Here is a 9,659-nt window from a genome sequence, read left to right as displayed (position 1 = left end):
GACCAGTCATCACAATTTGATACACATGTGTATCTGTGTTTTTATAGAAAGAGATATGGAGAGCATGAGGGGAAACTGAACAGGGGAGGGATGGGGAAGGAATGGGATAAAAGCAGAGACAGAAGAGGAAAGGGAAGAAAAAAAGATACAGGAAGGGAGTAAAGAAACAGGATTAATTTACTTCAGGACCTGGTAGTGGGTATTATTTCTGTCATCTGCTCTTCTGCAACTTCTATTAAAAAAAAACAATTTAAAAAAAAAACTAGACCTTTGTCCCTCTTAGGAAATTTCATTGTTCTTTTTTTTTCCTACAGACGAGAAGAAACTGACTTTATTACACAAACATTTTAATTTCTTATGGGGTTCCAACAAATACAAAATATTGGACAGACATATTTTATATGCATAACCAAATTAATTTCATACATGAGCAATGCCAGGCACTACACAGGTTCTGTTGTCTTCCTTAACAATCTGTCAGAGATATCAAACCTGTGGTCATCACTTCTCCAGGTGGATGAGAAAAATATATGCTATATTTTCATCAGAAAAATAAATAGAAAAATTCAAAACTTGAAATATTGTAACTAGTAAGCAGGTATTGGTTTATTCCACAATAATTTAGGTCATTATAAGTCAAGCTTTCCTTCCAACAACAAAGACTGTGTGCCCAGAGAAACCAACTTTAGTCAGAGATAATCACGGCATAGTTGCAATTATGGCTAAAGTCAAGGACTAAGGAGACAAAAGGAAAATTATCTGCATGTTGGATTTGGTATTCTTTTTAAGGTGATTGCTTATGTATTCACATTGATTGGTATCTTTCTCTTTTTCACATAATTAAGGAGAATAGGTATGAGTTATGTGGGAAATGAAAGAATGACAGACCTAGTACTTAATTTTTTCTACAGTTTTATTATGCTATAAATTTCCTTAAATTCCACTATATGATTTTTTTTTTATTTCAAGTATAAATGAAAAGGATGTAGGCAATTCTAGGAGAAAAGTCTACAATAAAATTCTTGTGCATAAAAACAATTCTGTGCTTCTCTTATCTCATTGCAGATAATGGAGATTAAGAAACAGATGCCATGATTTCAAGAAGAAGCAAAGGCAGAGGTACTGAGTGGGACAAGCAAAGGCATGTGAAAAATGATGTAATGACAGGTTATTTAAGGAAAAAAATATAAATTATTTAAAGTAATATTGGTGAGCCATTTCATGAAAATAATCCATATAGGCTTTAATATATATTCATCTTGATAAAAAAAGGAAGTTCTATGTAAAGTTCTTCTTATGGATTTTAGGAAAAAATAAATTTGAAGTCCAGTTCAATTAAAAATAATTGCATATCAATGATTGTGTCAAAGTTTGTGTATATATTGACAAGAGGATATCCACTGTGTGACTTCATGCCTTTATGTAGCATATTTTACTTTATTCATTGCCAAAATTTATAAAGTATTCATCACTCATAGAGAATATTAGTCAAATATGAATTTTAGGTGTATTTGCCTGATTTGGGGGATGCATATAAATTGATGCTGTAACTTATCACTGTATTTTCCTACTTTCTGCAAGGTAAGAACCTTTTTCACAGGTATAGGTAGTTATAAAAACTCAAACATATATTTTTGAATGCATGTAAAGTTATATAATTAATGTAAAAATCTGTGTCCATGAGTAAAGACTTCCATAATCATATGGACAGCTCTTTTATTTCACGACTGCCATGTTCTAAGTAGAACTGCATGCTTACAGAAAGAACTGCATGCCTAAAAATATTTACTATATGACATGTCACATAAAAATATTTAGTTTATGTAATATATAGAATTTATTTTTACCAGTATAATTATTGTTAAAGTACAAGTTAATATTTGAATCACTATTGATCTTTTTTAGTTACTTTTTTGTTTGTTTTTACATCCCAATCAAAGTTTCCCCTCTCTTCTCTTCTCCATTTCCTTCCCTACTCCCATTACCCCCATCCACTACTTCTCTGTGTCTCTTCAAGTACAGGCAGTTGTCCCATGGATATTAGCATGTTATATCAAGTTGCAGTGACACTAGACGCCTCCCTTTCTATTAAGACTGGATGAAACTATTCAGTAGGAGGAACAGGTCTATAAAGCAGGTAACAGAGTCAGAGAGAGCCCTGCTTTCACTGTTGTGAGTCTCATAAAATGACCAAGTTAGACAATTGTTAAGATATATGTATTGGAACTAGCCCATGAAGGCTCACTGGTTGTTGGTTCAGTCTCTGTGAGCCCCCATAACCCAAGTTAGTAGATTCATCTTAATCCTTTCTTTTTCTGTATGCAAAGTTTGAAATGACTAGATATAAAATGTAATATACAAGAAACATAATGTGTAGGTTATCAAAGGAAATTAAGAAATCAAAGCACACATTAATGACAATTTGTTCCTTCTTTTCCTTCTTTCTTTCTCTTTCGATTTCTCTTTTTCCTTTGTTTCTTTCTTTCCCTTCCTTCCTTCCTTTCTTAAATATTTAAATGCCTTTATGCCTTGAAGCTTCAATAGTAGCTGAGTAGTAATGATGCCGTTGATAATGGTTTTCATTTAATCATCTGAAAACCTACAATAGTTAACTTTCAACATAATATATTTTAGTCATATGTCCTACATTATAAAAAATTGATTTCTGAAGAAAAATAGGTAACATAGTGTAAGTATTTTGGCAGCTTGGATGGGATGGACAGATATTCTGACAATCGGAAGTCACAGAATACTGAGTATTACAGCTCAGATGGAAAGGTAGGAATTGGGATCCAAGGAATACCACAGGACACAGTAAGCATAGCATCTTAACAGTCCTGCTTCAAGGAAAGGCTTCCCTAGTGTATCAATTCTTCTCAGGCAGGAAAGGGTTTGCCAGATAAAGTTGTTTCAGTTTGGCTCCAGTCACCCTAGGAATGGAGTATAAAAACATCACTCTGCCAGACAAAAGTTTCCCTAGAGAAAAGTGTTACACCCCTGCTCTACTCCACCCAGGGTCATGTCTGCATCTGTGCTCTTGTAAAAGAAGGTCTCACCCTAACCTCATTCAAAAGATTTATTGGGAGGGAAGAATCCAGGGTGGCAGAAGACAGCCGGACAGATGCAGGGTTTATATAAGTATCATAGGGGTGGATTTTTTCCAGGGAGAGTTCTAGGATGGAGATTGGTTAGATTTTGATACCTGAGCTCAGAATGGCTAGATCTCCTGCTCAGGGATTGGTTGGTTTTCTGAATAGGTTTAGGGTCAGATTTGGCTCTGGTTTCAGGGCCAATGAGGTTTTCTTTCCCTGGTCCTTTTTGGCCTTTTGGTTCTAATTTAGGGCCAGGGTGTTTTTCTTTCACTGTCTCTGATTCTAGGGACAAAGTGTGTTTCTTTGGCACTGGTTTCAGGGTCAGGGTGCATTTCTTTGGTTCTGGTTTCAGGGACAAGGGTATTTCTTTGGCTCTGCTCAGGGTGTGTTTCTTTAGTTGACCTTTTCCCGTTGCACATAGGACCACATAGGAGAAATAGAGAACATACTTCTGAAATCTATCCTCTGATATTTACATTTTAATATTACCACACTTGCAGTAATACACACAAAGTAAACAAGTTTGTAAATGTCAAAAATGCATAAAATAAATATGTGCTTTTAGGTTTATTTACAACTAAATATGTGTTAAAGGCTATGCAAAGTTGATAATTGCTTGATATTTAATATACAGCATACTTACAACTTAAGGTGAACTACACAATGAATTAATTGAAAATCTGATATTAAGAGTCTGAATTATGTGCAAAATTATAACATTTCATAAAATATTTCAAATGAAACTATAGTACTCTTAAACTCTATCACCCTGGGTAACTTGCTGATATTTAGAAGTGTTATTTTCTCAACTTTGAAATTTCAATAAAAGCTCTTTTAACAAAATACTATCAGAAATACTTACATAAAGGTGGGCAGTCTAAGGGACCTCTGACAGTGGAACCAGGATGTATTCCTGGTGCACAAAAGGAATTTGGGAGCAAATGCCAAACGGAGGGATTCTCCCTTAACCTAGAGGCAGGAGGGAGGGCCTAGTTCCTAATCCAAATGACTTGACAGATTTTATTGATCCCTCCTGGAAGTAATCCCCCTCCCTGTGGAGTGGGGGAAGGAGAATGGGATGGGAGGGGAGTTGGGGCACATGGGAGGGAGGGAGGGGGAGGGAAGGAGAAAGAAGGGAGAGGGAACTGGATCAATATGTAAAATAAGGGAATAAAAGGTGTTTAATAAATTTAATGAGTTTTTCCTTGCTTCCTGCTTCAAACCACAGATTACCATAGACCAGGAAGACAATTTGTGCCTGCCATTTTATTGGAACAAACTCACAGTTTTCTATAACCCAGTTTTAATTCACTTCAATTTTATTCCCTGTAAATTAAAAATTGACACAAATAAACATGGTGGTATAACACTGAAGTTTCTTATATAAATTAAGAAAATATATTAATCACATTACCTAACTTTAAAAGTATTCTTAGATCAAAATATGTATCTACTTAATCTTATACAAATAAAGAACCAGTCATTCCAAAATCAATTTTAAGTAAAATAATTTAGATTTGTGAGATTAAAAATTTAATATAGATGACTAGACTTTGTCACCCAAAATGCACAAACACAGTATTTTAATAAGTTTTTAAACTCTGAAGTCGCAAATGAATGCATTGTTGTTAACATATGGAGTGTTTCCTTCTCACATACTCAGTTAATCAACAACTAAGGTTACTATATAATATATTGAAGTATTTACTCAGGTATGAAAGACATTGTGCTAAGTCTTGCCAGTATTCTTTATTTACATTCTTATATTTATTTACATAAATAGACTAAGGCTACTACTAAGTGAAATTATGCATACCTTCCCCCATTTCCTTTGGTTTTAATTTCTTCCATGTTTGCTATGAATGTAATTTCTGAGCTAGTGCCTCTGGTAGGCCAAAAGATATGTAACACTTCTCTAAGAGTGCATAACCATGGGCAACTGAGGTGAAGGTCACAACTGTCAACTCTATCAACTCTGACATTTCTAGGATTTACTGCAAAGCCTGATTTAAATTTATAGACCATTTCCTTTACTGAATTAATAAGGTACTTTGAAATGTAAATGGTATTTTATTCAATTGTTTACATGTAGGAAATAAATTAAAATATATGACTTATTTTCTATTTCTCTAAAGCAAAGTGTCTCCTAAAATCACTCAGGTTGGTTCTGGAATGAAAAGTAATATTTTTTTTTCCTGATACTGCTGATTTAGCATAAGCAACATAAATTGTATCAACAATGCATTTAAATAGTATTAAAATAATATTGGGCTACAATACATTATGGTATGCAAAAATGCTATATTTTATTTTATTTTTTCACTTTGTTAAAATTAAAATTTTTCTCACATACTATATAGTCATTATGATTTCCCCTCCCTCTACTCCTTCCCATTCTTCTTTATCTCCCATCCCATTTGAATGTGCCCCCTTTCTGTAAGGCTTCTAGGGAATAATAATAAAATAAACTAAGATAGAATCAAATAAAGTAAGCTAAAACAAAACATTAAATGTTAGATTTGGATGAAACAAATAAACAGAATGAAAAGGTCCCAAGAAAAGGACAAGAAACAGAGACCACTTGTTTCTATACACAGAAATCACAAGAAAACATTAAACTGGAAACCATAACATGTATTAAAAAAACCTGTGTAGGCTCTGTGCATGCTGCTTCCCTCTACCACAACACCCCCCCATGGGAGTTTATATGTGTGCTGTAGAATATTAGTTAAAGATGTGTTAATCTTTGTTTATGCTGTGGAACTTTTGTTTAATAATACAAAGATGTGATAGTCTTTTATGTTACATTTGTTTATCTCTGTGAGGTTGCGTTACTTTGCCTGTCTAAAACTCCTGATCCCTCTAATAAAGAACTGAGCTGCTCCTGAAGTCCAGGCATTTGGCAGAGTAGCACAAAGTCTAGCACTGTCCCACCAGTCAGCGTTGTGGAGCGAATGCAACCATGGTGGAGTCATCATCGCCTGCCAGGCACAGGAGGAAATGGCTTCACATCGTTAGCTCCGCCACACCACCTTCACACACAATAGAGAAAAGCCCATATTTTCAGACCTCACTTTGGACAGTGGTGGCCGCTATTCAGGCTGTGTAGAAGATGGAGTCCCAAGCTACAGAGCCTCGAGAGACGTGCAGGGGCAGCTGAGTAAAGGACAGCCATAGATTTCAGCAACAAGCTGGAGGTCATTGGGTTGTATTGGGTTCCCTGCTGCTGGAGTACGTGCTGCTGCAGAGTCGGCTGGAGAACATAGAGAACCTGCTTCGCAACAGGAATTTCTGGGTCCTGAGGCTACCCCCTGGCAGCAAGGGGGAGGCCCAAGGTGACCGAATCTCTTGAGAATGATGAGGTCTGTTTCTCGGAACAGGAGTGGGAGAACCTGGAGGGCTGGCAGAAGGAGCTCTACACATGTCATGGAGAGCAATTATGAGACTCTGGTCTCTCTGAAGGTCCTTAGGCAGCCAGAAGAAGCAGAATTGGGTGCAGAGATGGTAGGTGACTTGATGATAGAAGTTATCCACCTGGCCATGGTTAAACAGGGGGTACTGTACAAGCAGGAGGGCCCTGCAGGTTTTTCCAGCATGTTTTCCAGTGCTGCTGAACAACAGGCTTTCTTTAGCGTTGAACAGGCTGTTCTGGAATAGTCCCGGAGATCCTGTTCTCTTGGAATTGGACCCTGGGGACCCTAAAACTGAGTTTGAGGGCAATAGAGAGCCTGCCCCAGGTAGAAAACTGAACTGCCCCCGAAAACAGAAGTCTCACAGGGAGGGGCAATTGTTTCAGGAGAGTGGACAGGGCCTGAAGATAAAAAGGGGCACTAGCCAATACAAACATTCTGAATGACAGATCAGCTTCTGCTACATGCAGCAGCTGACAGCACATTTGCAGAGCCACATAGGTAGAAAGTCTTACTCAGCTACAGAACCAGAGGAGAGCGTTAGGCCCAAACCACAGCTGCAGCCACAGGCCAAGAAATCAACGCTCTATCAGTGTGATGTGTGCCACAGGAGCTTCAGCTGCAAGGTCAGCCTGGTGACCCACCAGGGCTGCCACCAGCAGCAGGATGGCCCAGGCACCAGTCCACATATACAGGAGAGATTCTCACCTAACAGCTTAGTTTCTCTGCCTGGCCACATCCCTTGGAGGAAAAGTCGGAGTTCTCTCACCTGTGGGTGCTATGGCAAGAGTTTCAGCCACCTGATCTGGTGCAGCACCAGCTCATTCACACAGGGGGGGCAGCCCTACAGTTGCTGTGAGTGTGAGAAGGGCTTTGTTCAGAAGCAGCCCCTCCTGCAGAACCAGAAATTTCACCAGCAGGAGCAGGGTGTCCTGGCTCCAGAGCCTGGAAAGCCCAATGGCCTGCTTTAAGCTTGGCAGCCCCCACCGACCGGGGGGGGGGAGAAGGAGGGTGGCATGGGTCCCCCGCAGAGACACTACAAAGAATGACTTTTTCCTGAGAATTATTTCCATTTTGTCCCCTTGGCTAAACACAAAAACTAATCTGACACACAAGGAAAAAGATCCAAGGCCCCAGCCTCTGCTATCTGGGCTTTATATTAGGTTTGCTGTTTCTTTAGCCCTTTTTGGGTTCCTCCTTCTGATGTACTATCACACCACAGGGACTGCTGCTAGTTCCAGGCCCATCCTAGCATTTCATACATCTTCCCACAGTTAATTGGGGCCACAGAGGTATGTGGAAAGATCCAGGAAGTATTATCCTCCATTTCCCTTCCTTTTGTAGCCTCCTTGTTAATAACTAGTATAAATAATTTAAATGAACGATTTAGGTTGTTCTAAAGACCTCTTTTTGAAGTCTTGTTGATTTTCTTTTTAATATAGCTTAAAACATAAATTTCACGAGATATAGAAATTGTTCCTAACATGGGAACTGAGCCTACTCTCCAGGAGGGAATACTTAGCATAGGCTGGAGAGTTGAAACATACTGCTGGGTTCCCTCACTGGGTTGCTGAATATACTCAAATGGGGCTAGTTTTCTTAGGTGGGCCAAGAGGAAGCCTCTGAAACCCCTGCTGGATTTTAGGACTTCTGTGAAGAAGCTGAAAGCTCAGTTCTGGGAGTTTGCTGATTCATGTACTCTCCCTGCCTCTGTCCCCTGAATTGTTGTGTTTCTGTTTCTGCAGCAATGTGGGGGCAGAGAATATGGAAGCCTGAGGTTGATTCTGTTACATCAGGTATCACTTGATTAGACTTTCCAGTGTTGTCCCAGAGATGAAGGACGGAAAGCACCGGTGCTTGTCTCAGGAATGTTGAGTACCTGTCCCACTGTAATTTGGGGAGGGAGGTGAGGGTGGGTTCCTTTGTCATATGTGAATGTATTCTTGGATGATTTACAGTTGTCTGGACTAAATCTTGTTACTTGTACAACTACTACAACAAAAAGAGCTGAGCAGTCAATAGGGACTCAGAAGAAAGATAGGCAGGGCTGACAGGAATAGAGAATAAATAGAAGAAGAAATCTGGAAAGAAAAGTTCTAGGAGCAAAGGAAAGAGAAGGAGGAATATTCCATGGGTCAGCCACCCTGATACACAGTCAGTCATCAAATAACAAGTAAAGACAGTTATATAAGATAAAGATAAAATCCAAGAGGCAAATGATACATGAGATAATTTAAGTTAATAAAAGCTAGCTAGAAACAAGCCAAGCTAAGGCTGTGCATTCATAGGACAGAATAAGCCTCCATCCATGTATTTATTTGGGAGCTGGGTGGCAGAGCACCCAAAAAAGCAGAGTAAGAACAACCAGCAATATGTATGCTTCGTTCATGTTAATTTAGAGCTATTTCTTGTTGTCATCTACCCTTTTGGCTATTCCTCCTCTTCCACAGGATTTCCTGAGTCTTGAGTGGAGAGATTTGATGGAGTCATCCCATTTAAGTTTGAGTTTTCCAAGGCTTCTCACTGTCTGCATAATGTCTGCCTCTGGGTGTCTGGACATGACCCCATATGCTTAGCAGGAACTTTCTCTGCGAATGACTGAGCAAGGCATTGATCTATGAGTATAACAGAGTGTCATCAAGAGTCTTTTTATTGCTACATTTTTCTTCTCTCTCTCTCTCTCTCTCTCTTTTTTTTTTTTTAGGCCAGTAGTATTTGGTTTTACCCTAGCTTCCTGGAATATCTAGTCTCAGGTTCTTGGTACCCCAAGCAGTTTTGTGTATAGTTTACATCCCTTGGAGTGGGTCTTTATATAAAAAAAATGCTATTGATTACATTCAGAAGCTTTGTGCCACCATCACACTAGCATATATTACAAGCAGGACAGCATTGTAGGTCAAAGGACTTGTGGCTGTCATGACATTTATGTTTCTTTTGGTAGCCTGTAGAGTACCTTTTTATATCACAGATGATAAAATATTCGAGTAAAGAATCTTTATAGGCACCAGATCAAATTCTCCATGTTAACTAGTTGTATAGGTACTGTCTTCAGCAGTGGGGCATTATTGTCAGTTTGAGGCGAGTAGTCTATGTGTAATATTGACAACATCACAAGTTGTTGGTATGTTCCCATGGGACCCCCTTGGTTGTAAACAAC

The 9,659-nt window shown here is 38.6% G+C and overlaps 1 pseudogene; it reads left to right on the top strand.

Annotated features, from left to right (window-relative positions):
• Window positions 1-1,091: 1,091 nt before the first annotated feature.
• Window positions 1,092-7,473, top strand: LOC127216304 (zinc finger protein 212-like; annotated as a pseudogene).
• The last annotated feature ends 2,186 nt before the right edge of the window (window positions 7,474-9,659 follow it).

The sequence above is a fragment of the Phodopus roborovskii genome, unplaced genomic scaffold, assembly GCF_943737965.1.
Source record: "Phodopus roborovskii unplaced genomic scaffold, PHOROB, whole genome shotgun sequence".
Lineage (NCBI taxonomy): Eukaryota > Metazoa > Chordata > Mammalia > Rodentia > Cricetidae > Phodopus > Phodopus roborovskii.
The sequence above is the reverse complement of the archived record's forward strand: the minus strand, read 5'-3'. Positions and strand labels throughout refer to the sequence as shown.